Source organism: Aegilops tauschii, chromosome 1, assembly GCF_002575655.3.
Source record: "Aegilops tauschii subsp. strangulata cultivar AL8/78 chromosome 1, Aet v6.0, whole genome shotgun sequence".
NCBI lineage: Eukaryota > Viridiplantae > Streptophyta > Magnoliopsida > Poales > Poaceae > Aegilops > Aegilops tauschii.
This window is the reverse complement of record NC_053035.3, coordinates 150,923,198-150,933,023: the sequence shown is the minus strand read 5'-3', so window position 1 is coordinate 150,933,023 and position 9,826 is coordinate 150,923,198.

Sequence of the window (9,826 nt, the reverse complement as noted above, 5' to 3'; positions counted from 1 at the left end):
ATCCTAGAAATTCTACGCAACTCAAGGACCCACGGAGAGAGTTGGGGATTTCGTTATTTTCATATTTGGGTTTTCTCAAATTTTGAAAATCGGATCATTTGATTTTATTTATTTTATCTTCAATTATTTCACTTATAAAAATATGAGAGAGGGAATAAAATGACTTTCCCAAAAATAAGAAATATTGAGGATTTAATAAAAAAATCAAATCTTATTTTATTTGGAGTTTTGCTATTTTATTTGAATTTAGGAAAATTACACGTTTTTGAAAATTGCATTTTAGGGCCAAGAAAATGTTCATCTTGTTCTAAATATTTTATTTAGACGGTGAAAAATTTATTTTGGCATTTTTAGAATTTTATTTTATTTTCTAGAATTTTGCTCAGTTTCGGCGGAATTGTTTTTTTTTTAAACTCCCGCGCGCCCGACTGGGCCGAAGCCCAGCCGAACCAGGCCGGCCCGCCCGCGCCACCGCCTCCCGCCGCCGTCTCCAGATCGGTGACTGCCGCCGCCGCCCGAGTCCAGGAGGAGCACGCCTCCCGAGGCGCTCCCTTCCCCAAGCCGCGCCTCCCTCCCTCCTTAAATAGCCGCCGCCGCCGCCCCTCACTCCGCCACCGAACCCGCAGCCCCGCCGCCGGAACCCGCCCCGCCGCCGGAGCCACACCACCGCCGAGCCGCCCCACCGCCCAAGGTTGCCGTCACCGCCGGGAAAGCCGCCGCCGCCGCCCGCAGCCCCGCCGCCCCACGCCGCCTCCCGTCACCCCGCCGGAGCCCCGAGCCGAGGTAGCCGCCCGCCGCCCGGTTTTCTGAAGAAAACCGATTCGGTTTTTAGAAAACCCTAGGTTTTTTTAGATTGGTTTTGTTTTGTTTCTTTTTCGGTTTTCTTATTTAGCGAGCGTTCGCTCGTTCGTTCGTTTTAACGAACACATTCATCATTTAGTTACAGTTAACGAACGTACGTTCGTTAAACTGTTCGTCAGTTTTTCTTTTTCTCGGATTTTCCGCGATTATTTCTGATCGCGATTTCCGATCTGTTTTTCGATTTGGTTTAACTTTTCGCTCGTTTGTCGGAATCAGGCGATTCAAGCGCCTAGAGTTTCGTCTCTAAACCCTCTTTCTATTTCACCAACTCAAACAAGTTTTTCTACTATAAAATTTGACTTAGGTCCAGATTAGTAAATGAAGCTTGTTTCTTTCGCCGTTTGACTTTCGTTGCTTTGTTTGATTTGATTCTTTTTGCAAACCGGAGTTCCTAAGTTGAACTTTCTGGTTAGATCTCTTACTTGAGTTTTACCTGTGCATTAGACGAGTACTTATTGTATGCTTGTTTGTTTGCAATAGAGTACCCGGAGTGCACCGCTTGCTACTTCGAATCCCTAGGTTTCACGGATCATCAGCAAGGCAAGTAACACTTCGATCATACCTCTTTTCATACCCAGTTTTATTGCATTAGATCAATCCTCGAACAATTGCATGAGTAGGATCTGATTAAATTGTGGGTTGGGAAGTAGCTGATGAGGTAGAACCTATTGCCCTGTTTATTACCAAACCCTTGGGAGTTACTTCTACGTTTGCTTATATTGCTATGCTATGCTAGTAGACATGGATTGGGTGAGTGTATCCATGATAGATGTGAGATTGTTAATTAATGGTTCAATTTAAGGTGGCTACTTAAACACACATCTGGGTGGATTGAGGCACCTGGGTATTCCAGCGATTGCCTGTTTTTTTATGGACCGCCACCCAGGCTCAAAGGGATCATGAGATTATTCATGCTAGAAACTTTCGTGTGCAGCCACAAGCTATTATGGGCTCTAGCATAGTTGATTAAGTTGTGTGAACTCTTATAGTGTTAGACTAGCAGATGTAGGGGTTGTAGGTGGTACTGTCTACCCGACCGTAAGGTGCAAACGCTTCTGAAAGACTATGTCTCGGTCATCCATTTCTCAAACATCATGTAGTGCGAGAATCCCAACGGAGGAGATCGAGTCTTGTCGGTAAAAGTGCGCAAACCTCTGCAGAGTGTACAAACTAATCATGGTTAGCCGTGTCCCCGGTTATGGACAACTTGAGTATCTAGTACTTGGATTATCATGTGAATCTCATCATGTTACTTTAATTAATTTTGTTGGGATTAATGTTGAAACTTAATTTGGATTGAGATGGTGTCACCCATTCTCAATGTTTAACAACCACCATGATAGTTAAATAAAATTTATTCCTTTGCAGTAGGGAAAAATTGGCTTTTCGCAAAACTGTAACCATAGAGCTTTCCACCAGCCAAATATGCATGTAGTATAGCATTATTCTGTTCATTACTCTCTATGTGTTACATTGCCAGCATATTCCATGTGCTGACCCGTTTTCGGGCTGCAACGTCTCATGTTGCTCTTGGCGAGGAGGGTTGTCGACCTCATGTTGCTCTTGTCTTGGAGGAGGTCCATTGTCTTCATGCTCTCGATGGACTTGATGTTCTTGTCTCGCTAGAGGAGGAGCTTGTCGAGCTTGACGAGGAGCGTGACGATGCACACGTGCTTGGAAAATCCTTTCTTGAACTTCATCGCGAAGTGCTTCTTGATGTGCACGAGCTTGTCGTCCTCGGTTGGCTACGGCTTGACTTGATTCGTGAAGGGCACGTTGCGCCTCAAGAGCTTGAGCTTCACGTAGTTGTTGTTCTTGACGTTGTGCCTCGGCATCTTGTGCATCTTGATGCGCGCTCGCTCCTCTTGTTCTTGTTGTCGTTGGCGTTGCCGTTCTTGTTGTAACATCCCAAATTTTCAATTTGGAATGTTATACATTAGATCATCATTGCATATCATATTTTATTGCATTTTTGGTTTGATCCTAGAAATTCTACGCAACTCACGGACCCACGGAGAGAGTTGGGGATTTCGTTATTTTCATATTTGGGTTTTCTCAAATTTTGAAAATAGGATCATTTGATTTTATTTATTATATCTTCAATTATTTCATTTATAAAAATAAGAGAGAGGGAATAAAATGCCTTTCCCAAAAAAAGAAATATTGAGGATTTAATAAAAAAATCAAATCTTATTTTATTTGGAGTTTTGCTATTTTATTTGAATTTAGGAAAATTACACATTTTTCAAAATTGCATTTTAGAGCCAAGAAAATGTTCATCTTGTTCTAAATATCTTATTTAGGTGGTGAAAAATTTATTTTGGCATTTTTAGAATTTTATTTTATTTTCTAGAATCTTTCTCAGTTTCGGCGGAATTGTTTAAAAAAAAAAACTCCCGTGCGCCCGACTGGGCCGAAGCCCAGCCGAACTAGTCCGGCCCGCCCGCGCCACCGCCTCCCGACGCCGTCTCCGGATCGGAGACCGCCGCCGCCGCCCGAGTCCAGGAGGAGCACGCCTCCCGAGGCGCCCCCTTCCCCAAGCTGCGCCGCCCCCCTCCTTAAATAGCCGCCGCCGCCGCCCCTCACCCTGCAGCCCCGCCGCCGGAGCCGCACCACCGCCGAGCCGCCCCGCCGCCCAAGGTCGCCGCCGCCCCACGCCGCCCCACGCCGCCCCGCCGGAGCCGCCGGACTTCGCTGGAGCCCGAGCCGAGGTAGCCGCCCGCCGCCCGGTTTTCTGAAGAAAACCGATTCGGTTTTGTTAGAAAACCCTAGGTTTTTTCTTAGATCGGTTTTGTTTTGTTTTTTTTGGTTTTCTTATTTAGCGAGCGTTCGCTCGTTCATTCGTTTTAACGAACGCGTTCATCGTTTAGTTACAGTTAACGAACGTCCGTTCATTAAACTGTTCGTCAGTTTTTCTTTTTCTCGGATTTTCCGCGATTATTTCTGATCGCGATTTCCGATCTGTTTTTCGTTTTGGTTTAACTTTTCGCTCGTTTGTTGGAATCACGCGATTCAAGCGCCTAGAATTTCGTCTCGAAACCCTCTTTCTGTTTAACCAACTCAAACAAGTTTTGCTACTGTAAAATTTGACTTAGGTCCAGATTAGTAAACGAAGCTTGTTTCTTCGTCTCGAAACCCTCTTTCTGTTTAACCAACTCAAACAAGTTTTGGTACTGTAAAATTTGACTTAGGTCCAAATTAGTAAACCAAGCTTGTTTGTTTCGCCGTTTGACTTTCGTTGCTTCATTTGATTTGATTCTTTTTGCAAATCGAAGTTCTTAAGTTGAACTTTTTGGTTAGATCTCTTATTTGAGTTTTACCTGTGCATTAGATGAGTACTTATTGTATGCTTGTTTGTTTCCGATAGAGTACCCGGAGTGTGCCGCTTGCTACTTCGAATCCCTAGGTTTCACGGATCATCAGCAAGGCAAGTAATACTTTGATCATACCTCTTTTCATACCCAGTTTTATTGCATTAGATTAATCCTCAAACAATTGCGTGATTAGGATCTGATTAAATTGTGGGTTGGGAAGTAGCTGATGAGGTAGAACCTATTGCCCTGTTTATTACCAAACCCTTGGGAGTTACTTCTACGTTTGCTTATATTGCTATGCTATGCTAGTAGACGTGGATTGGTTGAGTGTATCCATGATAGATGTGAGATTGTTAATTAATGGTTCAATTTAAGGTGGCTAATTAAACACACATCTGTGTGGGTTGAGGCACCTTGGTATTCCAGCGATTGCCTGTTTTTTTTATGGACCGCCACCCAGGCTCAAAGGGATCATGAGATTATTCATGCTAGAAACTTCCGTGTGCAGCCACAAGCTATTATGGGCTCTAGCATAGTTGATTAAGTTGTGTGAACTCTTACAGTGGTAGACTAGCAGATGTAGGGGTTGTAGGTGGTACTGTCTACCCGATCGTAAGGTGCAAACGCTTCTGAAAGACTATGTCTCGGTCATCCGTTTCTCAAACATCATGTATTGCGAGAATCCCAACGGAGGAGATCGAGTCTTGTGGGGAAAAGTGCGCAAACCTCTACAGAGTGTATAAACTAATCATGGTTAGTCGTGTCCCCGGTTATGGACAACTTGAGTATCTAGTACTTGGATTATCATGTGAATCTCATCATGTTACTTTAATTAATTTTGTTGGGATGAATGTTGAAACTTAATTGGGATTGAGATGGTGTCACCCATTCTCAATGTTTAACAACCACCGTGATAGTTAAATAAAATTTATTCCTTTGCAGTAGGAAAAAATTGGCTTTTCGCAAAACTGTAACCATAGAGCTTTCCACCAGCCAAATATGCATGTAGTATAGCATTATTCTGTTCATTACTCTCTATGTGTTACATTGCCAGCATATTCCATGTGCTGACCCGTTTTCGGGATGCAACGTTTCATGTTGCAGACTTTTCAGACGACAAGTAAGGTGCCTTAGGTCATGGTTCTATACTCAGTGATGCCGTTGGAGTTGACGGACTCGCTTATCTTCCAAGTCTTCCGCTGTTATCGTTTTTAGATGGCCTTAAGCCATATTTATTGTATTAAGTTCTCTTTTGAGACATTCGATGTAATAAGTGTGTGATTGCTACTCTGTTATAAATCCTTCGAGTACTATGCATGTCAGCATTACTGATCCAGGGATGACACTGATGCACATAACTTGATCGTCCGAGGTCTGGTCGCTACACTTGTGCTTGCGCGAATGCGGTTTGGGTTTGACGTTGTCGATGCTCTTGGGAGTCGATGTCGTGTAGAGGATTTTTGTTGGCTTGACGGTCTTAACGCGCGGCACGACGAAGAGTGTTTGATGTCGGTGTACTTGAACCGGAGAGAGGGTCGTCGGAGTGTTGACTCGAGTGGCTCCTTCTTGAGTAGGACGAAGTGGTAGAAGAGCGGTTGACCATCATGGTTCAGATATCTTCTTTGAGGGAACTCATTGATGTGTCTAAGTAGTCTCTTGTACGTTGCTCGGATTGTCGTAGGTCAGTGGCGAGGTTGTCGACGCGGTCGCCCAAAGCTAGTTGTTCTTGATGCCAAGCTCGTTGTGCGCCAAATAGTTGATTCTTGGTGACGTAGGAGGTCATGTCATCGTCTTGCTCAATGAAAAGTGGGTTGGTAGAAGTACTTGGCCTATCCATCGTTCCAAACAAAGATATGTGAGTGGGAGAAAGAGAAGAACCAATACCAAATGTACCTTGACCGATGTTGAAGATGGATCAAGATCACTCCAATGTGTAACAAGGAAATAGCACAATTGGTACCAATTCTTGTCGGTTTCTCACACCTACACAAGTACAAGCTTATGGTGGAGTTTGGTTACGATGGTGGCACAAAATTTGATGCAATCGTTAGTGAGACTCAATAATGTTGGAAAAGATTCACAAATTTGCAAATGCAACAAGTAGACCAATAGCAAGATAAGTTACACGGAAACACACACGCAAATAGATAAGTGGGGCCGTGCAACCAAGGGTGAGCCAAAATGTGGAAGCCACAAAGATTCTCTTGTTGCACAACACTAGAGAGACGCTAGCACGATTGCACAATAGGCGGATACGAACTTGTGCACAACCTACTAAGCAAAAATGCAACGACTGCTATCCAAAGTATGCTATATGTATGATGTTTCTATGCTATGATCCAAGATGATCGAGTATGACAATCTTAATGTTGTATGATGCTATGGTTCTTGCTTATAAGCTCTTTGATTATCTTTCCCTTTTGCTTAAAAGCTTGTTTGGCTCTTTGTTGTTTGAGCTCTTTTCTCATGCAATGCTTCACGAACCAAGATAGCAATTGTGTATGCAATGACAACTTTGTGACACAAGAGATGATACCAAGATATGCACCACGATGATATGGTATATATACTATGTGAAATGATCACTAATGTGCACAAGTCACGTTGCCGGCAATACTCAAAGGCTAGTCTCGATGGGTAAGTGACGCAAAAGTAAGGCTATGGGGTTATCAATGCAATTGCAAGAGTGTATGAGGATATCACGATACCAAGATGAGGTTGATACCAAAATGATGTCGCCGATCGTAGTAGTCCGTGTCGAAGATGAGCGGTAGTGATGTCGATGTCAAACCATACATAGATAGCCGAAACACAAAAGGATACGGTTACGGCAACTCAAATTCTCCAAGACCAAAATGTGTCAAAATCGTCGAAGTGGGTTAGCGGACAAACTATGGTGGTGGTATGCAGAAATGGTGGTGGTAAAGGAAGGTGTATGCGGAAGTGGTGGATGTGGCTGAAAATTTTCGGGGAAGAAAAAATTCAGTTTCGTCAGGGATCAGCGGACGTCCGGTGGTGGAGCGGTCGTGCGGTCGTCGGACGTCCGGTGGCGAGCGGACGTCCAGTGCCTGGGCGATTTGCAGGCACGTGATGAACTGGCGGTGTTTGTGATGAGGTCGAAATTCTTCGAATCCGGGCGATTTTGTGGATGGAAAAGGTGGAGATGATGGGGAAAAGCTAGATCCACTCAAGGCAAAGCAAATCCAAGGATCAAATCCAACAAAACTTCATCACACCAACAAATCACAAAAAAATTGAGGCTATTTTTGTGGGGAATGTTCGAATTAGGACGAAAAACAATAAAATCAAGCTAGAAAACGAAGAGGGGAGGCTCCGAAATCGTGATCAACGTGGCTCATGATACCAAGATGATGTAGGGTGGAACCCTAGATGGCCGATCTTTCACGAAAGGAGCGGATCCCAACTAAGAACACGAAGAACACGAGGGGAAACGCGAGGGAAAATACGAGAGAATCACTCAAACCAACAAGAATAGATCACACATGCGTTAGATCCATGAACACAAAGGGGGATACACGATCCAAAGTCAACAAGGGACGATACATAGGTAACCGGTTCTTCTCCGTGAGGAGGTCTTGATGGGGGCCACCCGTGAGGGGGTCTTGAATCCAGGGTGGATCTTCTCCGTAGAGGGGCCGCAGTCTCTCTTGTTGAGTAGATTCGTATGGATGAGCAAAGCTCTATCTCTAAATGAGCTAAACCAATGCTAAACCTAACTAGGAGGAGGAAGAGGTCTATTTATAGTCTTAGTGCAAAAGAGGGGTGAAGTGAAGGGGTACATGGGCTTCGGCCCGAAACCGTGCGCAGAGAGGTACCGGACGTCCGCTGGGGACCGGTCGTTCGGTGGCTCATGGGGGACCGGATGTCCGGAGTCGTCGGACTTCCGCTAAATCCGTTCTGTGAAGGACGCGCCGGACGTCCGGTGGCTTCGGACTTCCATTAATTCTGGCTCGGGTGCGGAGTCGCCGGACGTCCGGACCTTGTCGGTCGTCCGCTCGCTGGAGGGTGTGGCCGGTCGTCCGGTCCTGGCCGGACGTCCGCTCACTGTAGCCTGTGTTGGCTGGGACTCGGGCATGTTGAGCTTCAGGCGTCGGACGTCCGGTCCCGACCGGTCGTCTGGTGGCTGTAATTTCTTCGGTAGTCCTTCTTCTTGTCTTTTGCACTTGGTGTCCTCGCCGTCTTGTCCAACGGATGTAGATGTTCCATGTTTATCCTCCAAGTACCTAAGCACACATAGTGTTTCCGTTTGAGGTAGTAGCCATGTCTCATGTGTCGAAAGTAGTAGTTCGGAAAGGAGCGAGTTCACCTTATCTTCGATAGCCTTTGTTCGGGCTCTTGTCATGGGTCCAAGTGGTGTCGTGGGAGACGTAGGTTGGTCCATGGGGATGACCTTGGGATGCTCCGCATCAATCACTACAAAAAAAAGACACGTCCGTGACATTTTGGGCCGAAGGAATGTTTTTTCTGTCATACATATGACACTTCTATGACAATAATTGTGACAAAACCCGGTATCATCATAGATGTGGTGGGCTCCTACTTCTATGACAAAAAATCATGACAGAAAATGGGCTTTTCGTCCTAGGCGGGCCCGAGATGCAGCTGCATGACATTCTTTGGCCGTCCATGATGGAAGAAACCGTGGTAGAAGCGAGAGGGAGGAAAATTTCGGGGAGTTCTCGGTTACGGTGGGAGATCGGGGGCCGAGCGATGCGCGTTTCTCTCGTACACATACATGCGTGTGTGCGAGGCGTTGGCTCTAACTGAACCCGAGCGAGGCATTGGGCTCTAACTGAACCCGAGCTATTGCACTTCCGGCTACGCGTTACTAAATCCGAGCGATCGATCGATGGCTGTTAACTGAACCCGATCGAGCGATTTCTTCGCTACTGCTGCTAACTGAAGCCGATCGATTGGATGAACAGTGAGCGTTGCGGCGGGGGGGGGGGGTGTTGGATGAACAGTGAGCGGTGGCGTTGCCTCTGGATGAACAGGACCCCGTGGTGTGGTGGAGGGCTGGATGACCAGTAGACGGTGGCGGGGTGCCCGTGGAGGGGTGGTTGAACAGGACCCCGTGGTGTGGAGGGCTGGACGAACAGTAGACGGTGGAGGGGTGCCCGTGGAGGGGTGGTTGAACAGTAGCCGGTGGAGTAGCGCGCGGTGGAGGCTGGATCAACAGGAGCCCGTGGAGGCTGGAGGAGGTCGACGGTAGCCCGTGGAGGCTTGAGGAGGTCGACGGTGGAGATGAACAGTATCCCGTGGAGTCCCGTTTTGCGGTACGCCACACCCCTCCCGATGAACAGGACCCCCGTTTCGACCGTCGGAGGTCCGTTTCGTCCGTTTTGCGGTACGCCACACCCCTCCCGATCAACAGGACCCCCGTTTCGACCGTAGGAGGTCCGAATCATCCGTTTTGCGGTAAGCCACACCCCTCCCGATCAACAGGACCCCCGTTTCGACCGTAGGAGGTCCGTTTTGCGGTACGCCACACCCCTCCCGATCAACAGGACTCGGTTCCGAACGTAGGAGGTCCGTTTCCTCCGTTTTGTGGTACGCCAGGCCTCGTTTCCATCGCCTGTTCCGTCCAAGCCCTCCCGATGAACGAGACCACACATTCCGTTGCGACCCAG